Source organism: Cibotium barometz, chromosome 1, assembly GCF_041138505.1.
Source record: "Cibotium barometz isolate CiBa-2024 chromosome 1, ASM4113850v1, whole genome shotgun sequence".
Classification (NCBI taxonomy): Eukaryota; Viridiplantae; Streptophyta; class Polypodiopsida; order Cyatheales; family Cibotiaceae; genus Cibotium; species Cibotium barometz.
In genome coordinates, this window is record NC_141046.1 from 11,360,614 (window position 1) to 11,371,972 (window position 11,359).

Sequence of the window (11,359 nt, forward strand, 5' to 3'; positions counted from 1 at the left end):
GCAACTATATTGTCCTATTGGACACCATTTTCTGGGTCAAAAACGCGTTTCGGGCGTGTCTGGACCTCCTCACGTAAATCACCATTCAAGAATGCATTCTTGATGTCCAACTGATGTACATTCCACCCATGATGTGCTTCCAAAGCAATGAGACACCTAATGGTAGTCATACAAGATGTGGGTGCAAAGGTCTCATCATAATCAATGCCCTTTTGTTGGGCATACTCGTTTGCAACAAAAAGTCTGGCCTTGTAGCGATCAATATGCTACCATCTGCTTTACACTTTAACTTGTAAACCCACTTTGTACAAATGGCCTTCTTGCCATGAGGTACATCTATCAGATACTAGGTGTTATTCTTTAGTATAGAGTTATACTCATCATGCATAGCATGCATCCAATGATCATCCTCCTGTGCTTCCTCAAAGGAAACAGGTTCCTCGTCATTACATAAAGTAGAAATGAGAACATGATCCACATGAGAATAATGTGCATGATGACAACATGCATAAGTTTTGCTAGGTAAAGGAGCTGCCAACTTGCTATCTCAATGTTTGCACAAGCCATTTGGCATATGCTTAGATTTTTCTATGGCTACTCTCTCCTCATCCACTACATCCTCAATAATTTCCTCATCAAAAGGTTAATTTTGCACCTGCAAAGGCTAGATTTTAGTACTTGGTTGAGCATTCAATTACTCTACATATAGCTTCCCTCCCATAAACAAAGGTAGGAGCGAATCAAACATGTCCTGTGATTATACATTCTGCTATTTTTTGCATGAAAGCATGGGCTAAACTAAGTTTTTGACAAAAGCAACATCTCTACTTACCAAAATCCACTTTGAGACTGGATGGTAGAGTATAAATTGTATCCCACAAATATGAATTTAAGTGTGCCTTATCATCGTCAAGCTTACTACGTTGTTGCTCAGGCATAAGAGCATAAGCAAGACAATCTCTCTGTTGACACTACTTCATAGTGCCGACTTCTTTAATGTATTTGTCTAGTTTTTTAGCTGCTTATATTTTTTGATGTTCATCTTGTAAACCATGATGAAGGAGAGAGAGAAGAGAAATAGGAGAGAGATGATTGGATGGTAATTTTGGAAAAAATTTAAAATTAATTTTTTTTGACCCTCACTTAATGGGGAGAATGGCACCACTACCATTCTCCCTTACACTCAAGGAATGGTAGTGGTGCCATTCTCAAGGCCTCCAATCACTCACCTTGAATGGGAGAATGGCACCACTACTATTCATCCTTACATTAAAGGAAGAATGGGAGTGATATTATTCCCAAAGCCTCCCATCAACTTGATTGAAGGAGGGAATGGCATTGGTCCCATTCTCTGGCCCTTCCATCACCTCAAAGGTGAATATGGAACCACTCCCATTCACAAGGCCTCAAATCCCATCATCTTGAGGGGTAGAATGGCACCACTACCATTCCCCACTTACTTTCAGGGAAGAATGGCAGTGGCTGCCATTCTTCATTCCTCCCATCACCTTGAAGGGGAGAATGGCATGACATGCCATTTCTCCCTTACATTCAAGGAAGAATGGTAGTGGTGCCATTCTCCCTTACATTCTAGGAGAATGGGGCAGTGGTGCCATTCTCAAGGTGGCCTACTATCATGTCATGGGGAGAATGGCACTAGTGCCATTCTCCCTTACGTTCCAGGGATAGTAGAGGTGCCATTCTCAAGGCCTTCCATCACCTCAAGGTCATCTTAAATGATAGAATGGCACCACTACCATTCTCCATAGATTCAAGGAATGGTAGTGGTGCCATTCTCAAGGACTCATATCCCATCATCTTGAGGGGTAGAATGGTGCCACTAGCATTCCCCCTTACTTTCAAGGAAGAATGGTAGTGGCTCCCATCACCTTGAAGGGGAGAATGGCACAGCTACCATTCTCCCTTACATTCAAGGAAGAATCAAAGTGGTGCCATTCTAAAGGCCTCCTATCACTTCATGGGGAGAATGGCACCATTTCCATTCTCTCTTACACCCAAGGAATGGCAATGGTGCCATTCTCTAGGCCTCCCATCACTCACCTTTAAGGGGAGAATGGCACCACTTCCAATCTTACTTGAATGAAAGGAAGAATAGCAAAGGTTCCATTCTCAGTGTCTCATATCCCATCAACTTGAAGCAAAGAATGGCACCACTTCCATTCTCCCTTAAATTCAAGGAAGAATGGTAGTGGTGCCATTCTCCCTTACATTCTAGGAAGAATTGCAGTGGTGCCATTGTCAAGGCCTACGGCGGCGGGCACTTCCTGGGGAGAATGGCACCACTTCCATTCTCCCTTACACTCAAGGAATGGTAGTCGTGCCATTCTCAAAGCCTCCAAAATGAAGAATGGTAGTGGTGCCATTCCTTCAAAATGAAGAATGGCAGTGGTGCCATTCCCCTTTACATTCTAGGAATAATGGCAGTGGTGCCATTCTCAAGGCCTCCTATCACTTAATGGGGAGAATGGCACTAGTGCCATTCTCCCTTACGTTCAAGGAATAGCAGTGGTGCCATTCTCAAGGCCTTCCATCACCTTGATGTCATCTTAAATTGTAGAATGGCACCACTTGCATTATCCTTACATTCAAGGAATGGCGGTGGTGCCATTCTCAAGGACTCATATCCCATCATCTTTAGAGGTAAAATGGTATGACTGCCATTCCCCCTTACTTTCAGCAGGGAAGAATGGTAGTGGCTTCCATTCTCAAGTCATCCCATCACCTTGAAGGGGATAATGGCACAACTGCCATTCTCCCTTACATTCAAGGAAGGATGGAAGTGGTGCCATTCTCCCTTACATTCTAGGCAGAATGGCAGTGGTGCCATTCTAAAGTCCTCCGCTGTGCGCCCCCCGCCGCTCCCAGGAGGAGGCGGGGGCATGGGGGCATGGGGGTCGTGAGGACGCTCAGGCAGGCATGCCCTTGGACGAGCCGTGGTGGGCGCAAGTTACGTTCAAAGACTCGATGATTCACAAAATTCTACAATTCACACTACGTATCGCATTTCACTACGTTCTTCATCGTTGCAAGAGCCAAAATATCCGTTTGCTAAGAGTCGTTGCTACATAAGTTGATCCTCCCGTAGGGAGGGGTTTCAGTCTGGCGATCGTTTGCTATGGTGTCTCGCACTCCCCCGAGGGGGGACGAAAGGTTTATCGAGCAGCCCCATTTCGATGGCACGGGGGAGGGGGGATGCCCACTTGACGTGGGCGGGGGGAGGCATCCCTCCCCCCGCACCCTGTCATGCGGCCGACGGGCAGCCCCGTCCTGACACCTCGCCCACTATCTCCCAGCTCCAGCACGGGCGGGGGCGACCACGCCTCCAGGTGCGGCCCCTCGATGGTACGTCCACGGTTCATGGTGTTCTCTTGGATGTGTGTCAATGATCCTTCTGCAGGTTCACCTACGGAAACCTTGTTACAACTTCTTCTTCCTCTAAATGATAAGGCTTAATGAACTTCTCAACGTTGTCAGCGGGGGCGAACCGCTAGCATTGCCGCGATCCAAAAACTTCACCGGACCATTCAATCGGTATAGGAGCGACGGGCGGTGTGTACAAAGGGCAAGGACATAGTCAACGCGAGCTGATGACTCGCGCTTACTAGGAATTCCTCGTTGAAGATCAATAATTTGCAAAATGATCTATCCCCATCACCGATGAAATTTCAGAAGATTACTCGGGCCTATCGGCCTAGGTGGTAAACTCGTTGAATTCATTAGTGTAGCGCGCAACGGCCCAGAACATCTAAGGGAATCACAGACCTGTTATTGCCTCAAACTTCCATGGCCTAGACGGCCATAGTCCCTCTAAGAAGTTGGCCATGAAGAGGATCCTTCATGTAACTAGTTAGCAGGCTGAGGTCTGGGGAGAATCACACCATTTCCATTCTCCCTTACACTGAAGGAATGGCAGTGGTGCCATTCTCAAGGCTTCCCATGGGGATAATGGCACCACTTCTATTCTTCCTTGAATGCAAGGAAGAATGGCAAAGGTGCCATTCTCAACGCCTCCCTTCCCATCAACTCTTGAAGTAAAGAATGGCACCACTTCCATTCTCCCTTACATTCAAGGAAGAATGGAAGTGGTGCCATTCTCCCTTACATTCTAGGGAGAACTGCAGTGGTGCCATCCTCAAAGCCTACCATCACTTCATGGGAAAAATGGCACTGCTTCCATTCTCCCTTACACTACTCAAGGAATGGTAGTGCTGCCATTCTCAAGGCCTCCAATCACTCACCTTGAATGGGAGAATGGCACCACTACCATTCATCCTTACATTAAAGAAAGAATGGGAGTGATATCATTTCCAAAGCCTCCCATCAACTTGATTGAAGTGGAGAATGTCACTGGTGCCATTCTCTAGGCCTTTGTAAGATTCCTCCTTAGCCTAAATAATGAATAAGCTTTTACCTCAATACCCTTTAATCATTCCCTGTTTTTGAATACAAGAAATATTGTTTTTCCTTGTTTTTACTTAAAATTGAAAAATGATGCTTCTCAATGATAGTCTCTTAATTCAAAGCTAAACTCTAGGCTTGATAAGCTAGAGATTAAGAAAATGGTATTTTCATGATTTTGTGTTACCAAAATAGTGGTTATTTCTTTTAGATTATTTATAAGTAGTTAAAAACTACTTTGACTGATTCTAAATGAGAAAAAGATTATCCTATCAATTTGGGGAAAGAGAAATAATGGAATTAGCTTAATCTAGTGGGATAATCATAATTAAGTTTATAATTATGGTTAAAATTATGAATTAAATTCATAATTTGATTTTAAGCATAAAAGAGGAACTACTATCATATTTCCATTACAAGTTTTTATTCTTTAGAAAAATTTGAGAATTATAAGTAATAGTAAGCTATGGTAAAATTTTTAAAAAATAATACATATCTTATTTTTATTGCATAATGTTAAAAGAGGACTTCCTACCATATTCTAGGATTGGACATCCTATGCAAAAAGAATGATTTTCATTATATTCATGAGAAATATTTTTTTTGTAATTATGCATAATTAATTGATTATGACAAAAGAGTAAATTTTGGTAAATTTATTTAATGCAAAAAGAGGAATTCCCATGATAATTGAGATCCAAGTAATTAAAAGATGAATTTTTGGTAAATTTATTTTTATGCAAAAAGAGGAATTTCCATGATAATTGAGATCCAAGTAATTAAATGGTAAAAGTTAAATTTTTGGTAAATTTATTTTAATGCAAAAAGAGGAATGCCCATGATAATTGAGATCCAAGTAATTAAATGGTAAAAGAGAAAATTTTGGTAAATTTATTTTTATGCAAAAAGAGAAATTTCCATGATATTTGATATCCAATTAAATGATAAAAGAGTAATTTTTGGCATAATTCAAATTATGAGTATTTATCAAAAGTGGAATTTTAAGCATTATTAATTTTATTGAGAAATATGGGTAGAATTGATTTTTATAAATCCCATGAATCTTTTACTCAAAAGAAGAATATTGAATATATTGCATTTGAGAAATTTGAGAAAGAATATGAAAATATCCATCGAGAAAAAGTACCTTTAACTAGGCCAAGCAATTGGCAGAAACTTAGAAAAGTCCCATCGGTATCAAAAGTAGAAAACAGCACTAAAAGTGGATGTGATAAGATGATGTGATGAAGAGTCAAATGAATGTAAATAAATGTGACGGATGTAAATGGATGCGATGTGATTAGATGAGATGTGACTGTGATAAGAGGAGATATAAACATGATGTGATAAGATGTGAATGCGATGTGATAAGATGTGAATATAATGTGAGGAGATGTGAGTGGATGAGATGTGATGTGATGTAAATGGATGTGGATGTGAATGAGATGTGATGATATGTGAATGGGGGTGATCTGATGTAAATGGATGAGAATGAGATGTGAAGTGATAGATGTGCATGTGAATGAATGGATGGATGTGGATGAATGTGATGAGATGTGAATGGGTGTGATGAGTTATGGATAGATATGGATATGATGTAATGTAGATGGAATGAATGAGATGTGATGTGAATGTGAATGAATGGATAGATGTGGATGAATGTGATGAGATGTGAATGGATGTGATGAGTTATGGATAAATATGGATGTGATGTAATGTAGATGGAATGAATGAGATGTGATGTGAATAGATGTGGACGTGATGTAATGTGGATTGAATGAATGTGATGTGATATGGATGGAATGAATGTGATGTGATAAGGATAGATATGGATGTAATGTATGTGGTGTGATGAGGATGCAATGAATGTGATGGATGTGAATGAGTGTGATGGGTGTGATGGATGTGAATGGGTGTGATGAGATGTCAATGGATGCGATGAGATGTGAATGGATGTGAATGTGATATGATGATATCTAAATGGTATCTGAATGGATGTGAATGGATGTGAATGTGATATGATGATATCTGAATGGATGTGAGGTAATGTGAATGGATGGATGAGATGCAAGGTGGATGAATGTGGATCTAGGTAGATGTGAATGGATGAGATGTGATGTGATGTGATGTGGATCTAGATAGATGTGAATGGATGAGATGTGAGGTGAATGGATGTGATGTGATGTGATGTGGATCAGAGTAGATGTGAATGGATGAGATGTTATGTGAATGGATGTGATGTGATGTGATGTGGATATGGGTAGATGTGAATGGATGAGATGTGATGAGGATGGATGTGACGTGATGTGATGAGGATCTGAATAGATGTAATTGGATGTGATGAGATGAGATGTGATGAGGATCTAAATAGATGTAATTCGATGTGATGAGATGTGATGTGGATGAATGTGATGTGATGTGATGTGATGAGATGTAATATGATATGATTGGATGAGAATGGATGAAGACGATGGGAATACATATAACTAGATGTGGAATAAGTAATTTGAATTGATGTAGAAGAATGTGGAATAACGAGAAATGATGTGGAACAATGTGGAAAGATGAGAGTTCGTTAGAAACTGTATTTATGACCTGTTTTTAAATGACTGTTTTATGTCAAGAACGTTAGGGAAGCATTTTGACCACCATCTTGTGAATGAGGCGTGGAGACCTAAGTGATAAAGTTACAACAACTCATGGAGTCAGAGTCAATAGAGGACGTCTCACGTAGCAAGGTCGACCGAGGTCTTGACCAGCCTTGATTCAATTTAAATGGTGAGCTTCCGGTACGATGGATGAGGGACCGAGGAAGCAGCCTATGAGTGAAGCACTAGGTGACCTGCGAAGGAACCTAGAGGGTGCTGACCATACAATGCTTGGGCTCTGGGTCCCCAAAGATACCCACGCGTGCATTGAGGAAGAAACTGGAGCAAGGAGTTAGAGTTGCTTTCTGAATTTGGATATGGATCTGGTTGATTGTCCTTGCTGGTCCTCACGCACGAGTGCATGGCTCTTTTATATGGATCTGTTGGTTGATCTTGGTGATCTTCAATGGAGAGTCCATCTAGATTTTATTATGTGATTATATTGCCAGGTACTATGAGCTAGGAACTATTGAAAAGGCTCCTGAGTGAACAGGTGGTTAGCGTTCTGGTTGCCAATGATGCCATAGGTACACCGATGAAGTAATGATTGGAAATTAGAATTCAAGCTGGATATTTAGGAGGATTATGATCAGTGATACTATGGTTTCATTAAAAGATTGTTTTAAAGACAACTAAATCTGTGAAACATGCAATTTCATATTGGGTATGTAAGTGGTGTGACTATCTTGAAGTTAGCTTGAAGTGCCGGCTAGGGGGCTTGTGAACTCTTTTTCCTGGTACCTGAGGCAAAACATAACCAAATTTCTAAATGGATCCTATCACTACAGTGATTGATAGTTGGCTAACCCATGGGATTTGCTGGACTGATGGATCCCTAAAATGAGACTCAATATGGAAAAGAATCAACGGCATTGCCTCTTGATGAGGAAAAAAGCGTTCGACTATATGATCCAAGTGCAAGTTTTTTCCTTGATCTGACCATGAGACTTACGGGTTCAGTCGGATCAATTTGGTTAGTGATGACCTTGACTACATTAGAATAAAATTATCCTGGAGGAATCGCCTATGTCTGCTAGGGAAGTTATTCCAAGATTGGTTTTGGAAGAACCGAGGGATTAGTCTCTTGTCCAGATATCTGTGGGCAAGGCCCCGAGTGAGAGGCTCTGCCTTGTGCAAGACGTGCTACTTCCGCTACTAGCACCCCTAAATTCATTGCGCGGAGGGTGCAAGGATCTTTCGGCATGTGGGCCAAGCCCCGAGTGTGGATCCCTTCCCCGCATGAGAGGCTGACACTGCTTCCACCGCCAGCGCCCCGGCGGAGGGGGCGGGGGTCTCCTAGCCTTCCATCACCTAAAATGGGAATATGGCACCACTCCCATTCTCAAGGCCTCAAATCCCATCATTTTGAGGGGGGTAGAATGGCACCACTATCATTCCCCCCTTAATTTTAGGGAAGAATGACAATGGCTACCATTCTCAAGTCCTCCCATCACCTTTAAGGGGATAATGGCATGACATGCCAATTCTCTCTTCTTACATTTAAGGAAGAATGGCAGTGGTGCCATTCTCTCTTACATTCTAGGAAGAATGGAAGTGGTACCATTCTCAAGGCCTCCTATCACTTCATGGGGAGAATGGCACTAGTGCCATTCTCCCTTACATTCAAGGAATAGAAGTGGTGCCATTATCAAGGCCTTCCATCACCTTGATGTCATCTTAAATGGTAGAATGGCACCACTGCCATTATCCTTATATTCAAGGATAATGGCAGCGGTGCCATTATCCTTATATTCAAGGAATGGCAGCGGTGCCATTCTCAAGGACTCACATCCCATCATCTTGAGGGGTAGAATGGTGCCACTGCCATTCCCCCTTACTTTTAGGGAAGAATGGTAGTGGCTTTCATTCTCAAGTCATCCCATCACCTTGAAGGGGAGAATGGCACAACTTCCATTCTCCCTTACATTAAAGGAAGAATGGCAGTGGTGCCATTCTCAAAGCCTCCTATGACTTCCTGGGGGGAGAATGGTACCAATGCCATTCTCCCTTAGGAATGGGAGTGGTGGGAATCGCAAGGCCTTCCATCACCTTGAAGGGGGGAATCGCAAGGCCTTCCATCACCTTGAAGGGGGGAATGGCACCACTGTCATTCTCACTTGCATGAAAGAAAGAATAGCACTGATGGCATTCTCAAGGTCCCCATCACCTTGATTAAAGGAGATAATGACACCATTACCATTCTTAGGGCCTTCCATCACCTTGATGTCATCTGAAATGGTAGAATGGCACCACTGCCATTCTCGCTTACATTCATGGAAGATTTGCAAAGGTGCCATTTGTCAGGCATTTTTCTGAAAGATATTTTGGGCTTGTGTACATACGTGTGCATGGCGTGTGTAAAGGTTTTGCTTTTGAGGGCGTTGCCAGGTGTACAGGGTGGATGGCTTTTGTTTTGGGCTTTTGCAGGCCTGTCAGGAGTAAGGTCAGCTGCAGGTGGTATCAGCGTTCGGTAGCTCGTATGTGTGTGCGTCCAAAATAAAGTGGGCATTGGAAAGTTGCATTTCGAAAGCATGGAAAGCATGCGGGTAATGTAGCCTTGAATTTGCTGTGAAATGGAAGGATGCAGATGGCTACGTATGTGAAAAGTAGGAAGGGATGGTACAAAAGCATTGGTGTGAAATGAAAGGAATAAGGGTGGCCATCTCTTAGGCTTTTTAAATAAAAAATAATGATTAATGTGGCCAATAAAATAATAGCCACATGGCTACTTGTTTGGATGCCAGCGCTGCTTCGCCAGCACGTGAAGAGAAGGTTGGCGAAAAAGTTGAGTCGGCGGGCCGGCTGAAGAAAAGGTAGCCGTGTGCAGTCGAAGGTGGCTCTGGCATTGACAGGCTAGGCGCAGCAGGAAGGCCTCTCTGGAGCGGACAGAGCCGATGCTGTGAGAGGCAGTGTGGCTGCCTTGTATGAAGGTGGAGAGCCTGGTCAGTCTTCAGAGACATATGCTAGCCTGAGGTTTGTGGCGCTGGAGGCCCCCCTTGGTGACTTGTGAGACGGCATCTGGGTGCGAAGGATGGCAAGTGAGAGTCGCCTACGAGACAGCTGGCGCAGCTGCTTCTGCTAACAGAGACAGGTCGAGGGTAAAAGCTGCCTTTGAAGTGTGTAGCAGTGACTGGAGCAAAGGTGACGGGCAGGAGATAGCGAAAAGGGGCCCGGGCTATGCAGAGCTGGATGCTGGCGGCGACAACTAGTGGCAAGCGTGGTTGACAGCGCAAGGAGAGAAGGCTGGAGCCGATAGCGAAGAGAAGCCGGGCTGGTGTAGCGACGGCGAGGTGAAGCCCCTGATGGTAGTGTGGCGGGCTGCTGAGAGAAGCCGCCTTGCAGAGGCGTGGTGAGAGACCAGAGGGATTGGCTGGCGACAGAGGAGCTGGGGAGCAAAGGAGCAAGTGATGTACTTGCTCCAGGCGAAGACCAGGTTGATTTGAAGGGTGGAGGGCGACTGGTGAGCTGCAGCCATGCGGACAGAGCCAACAGAAGTGGTGTGGCTGCCTAAGGGCCGTCGTGTAAAGCTGGGGGCCTCCCTTGTTTGACGAGCAGAGAAAGAGAGCGGGTAGCTGCTGTAAGGCGTGCAGAGATGGCCGCCAGGGTTTTGTTGGTGCAGCCGCCCTGAAGGAAGAGAGCTCGTGAGCAAACAGAGTTAGCGTAGCTGACTGAAGACTGGAGCGTGGACGGACTGAGGTGGTGTGGCCTTGGTTCGGTCAGTCAGAGTGGACAGTGATTATGGGCTGGTGATACAGGGGGTGGAGCGTGCAGAAGAGGCCGCTTTGGGTGCAGTTGCAGAGGGTTGTGGACAAGGGGACAGAGGTGACTAGTTGGCACAAAAAGGGTGGCTGGTGTGGGCTGCTAGGTGAAGCCGGAAGAAAGCAGAGGGGAAACCGTGACTGGATAGAGAAGGACAGTGTGGCTGCTTGGCTGGTGGGGCCGGTATGCATGCACACGAAAGCAAAGAGGATGATGCTTTGGGATTGACTGATGATAAGAAGGAAGAGGAGCTGGATACAAAAAGGGAGGAGGATGGGGTAGAGACTTGTGATGAAGTGAAGATGGTTTGTGATGCGGATATGGAAAGCGTGGAGGAAGATCCTATCATTATGGATTTTCTTAGACAGCTTGATGATGGTATGGTACCTGCAATGAGTGATGCGGATGTTTTTCCATTTGATGCATTATGTGTTGGGGAGTCTTTGGACGATGATACCAGGGGGGTTGGCAACACTCAAGAAGGTATGCATGTAGATTTGGCTGATAGAGAGAGAGAGAGAGAGATGATGGTC

General features: G+C 44.0%; 1 non-coding gene across 1 annotated transcript; it reads right to left on the reverse strand.

Moving 5' to 3' along the window:
- Positions 1 to 2,921: 2,921 nt before the first annotated feature.
- Positions 2,922 to 3,078, reverse strand: LOC147641602 (5.8S ribosomal RNA). The gene has a single exon (XR_015267243.1). It is a non-coding gene; the product is annotated as a 5.8S ribosomal RNA (ribosomal RNA).
- Between the last annotated feature and the right edge of the window lie 8,281 nt (positions 3,079 to 11,359).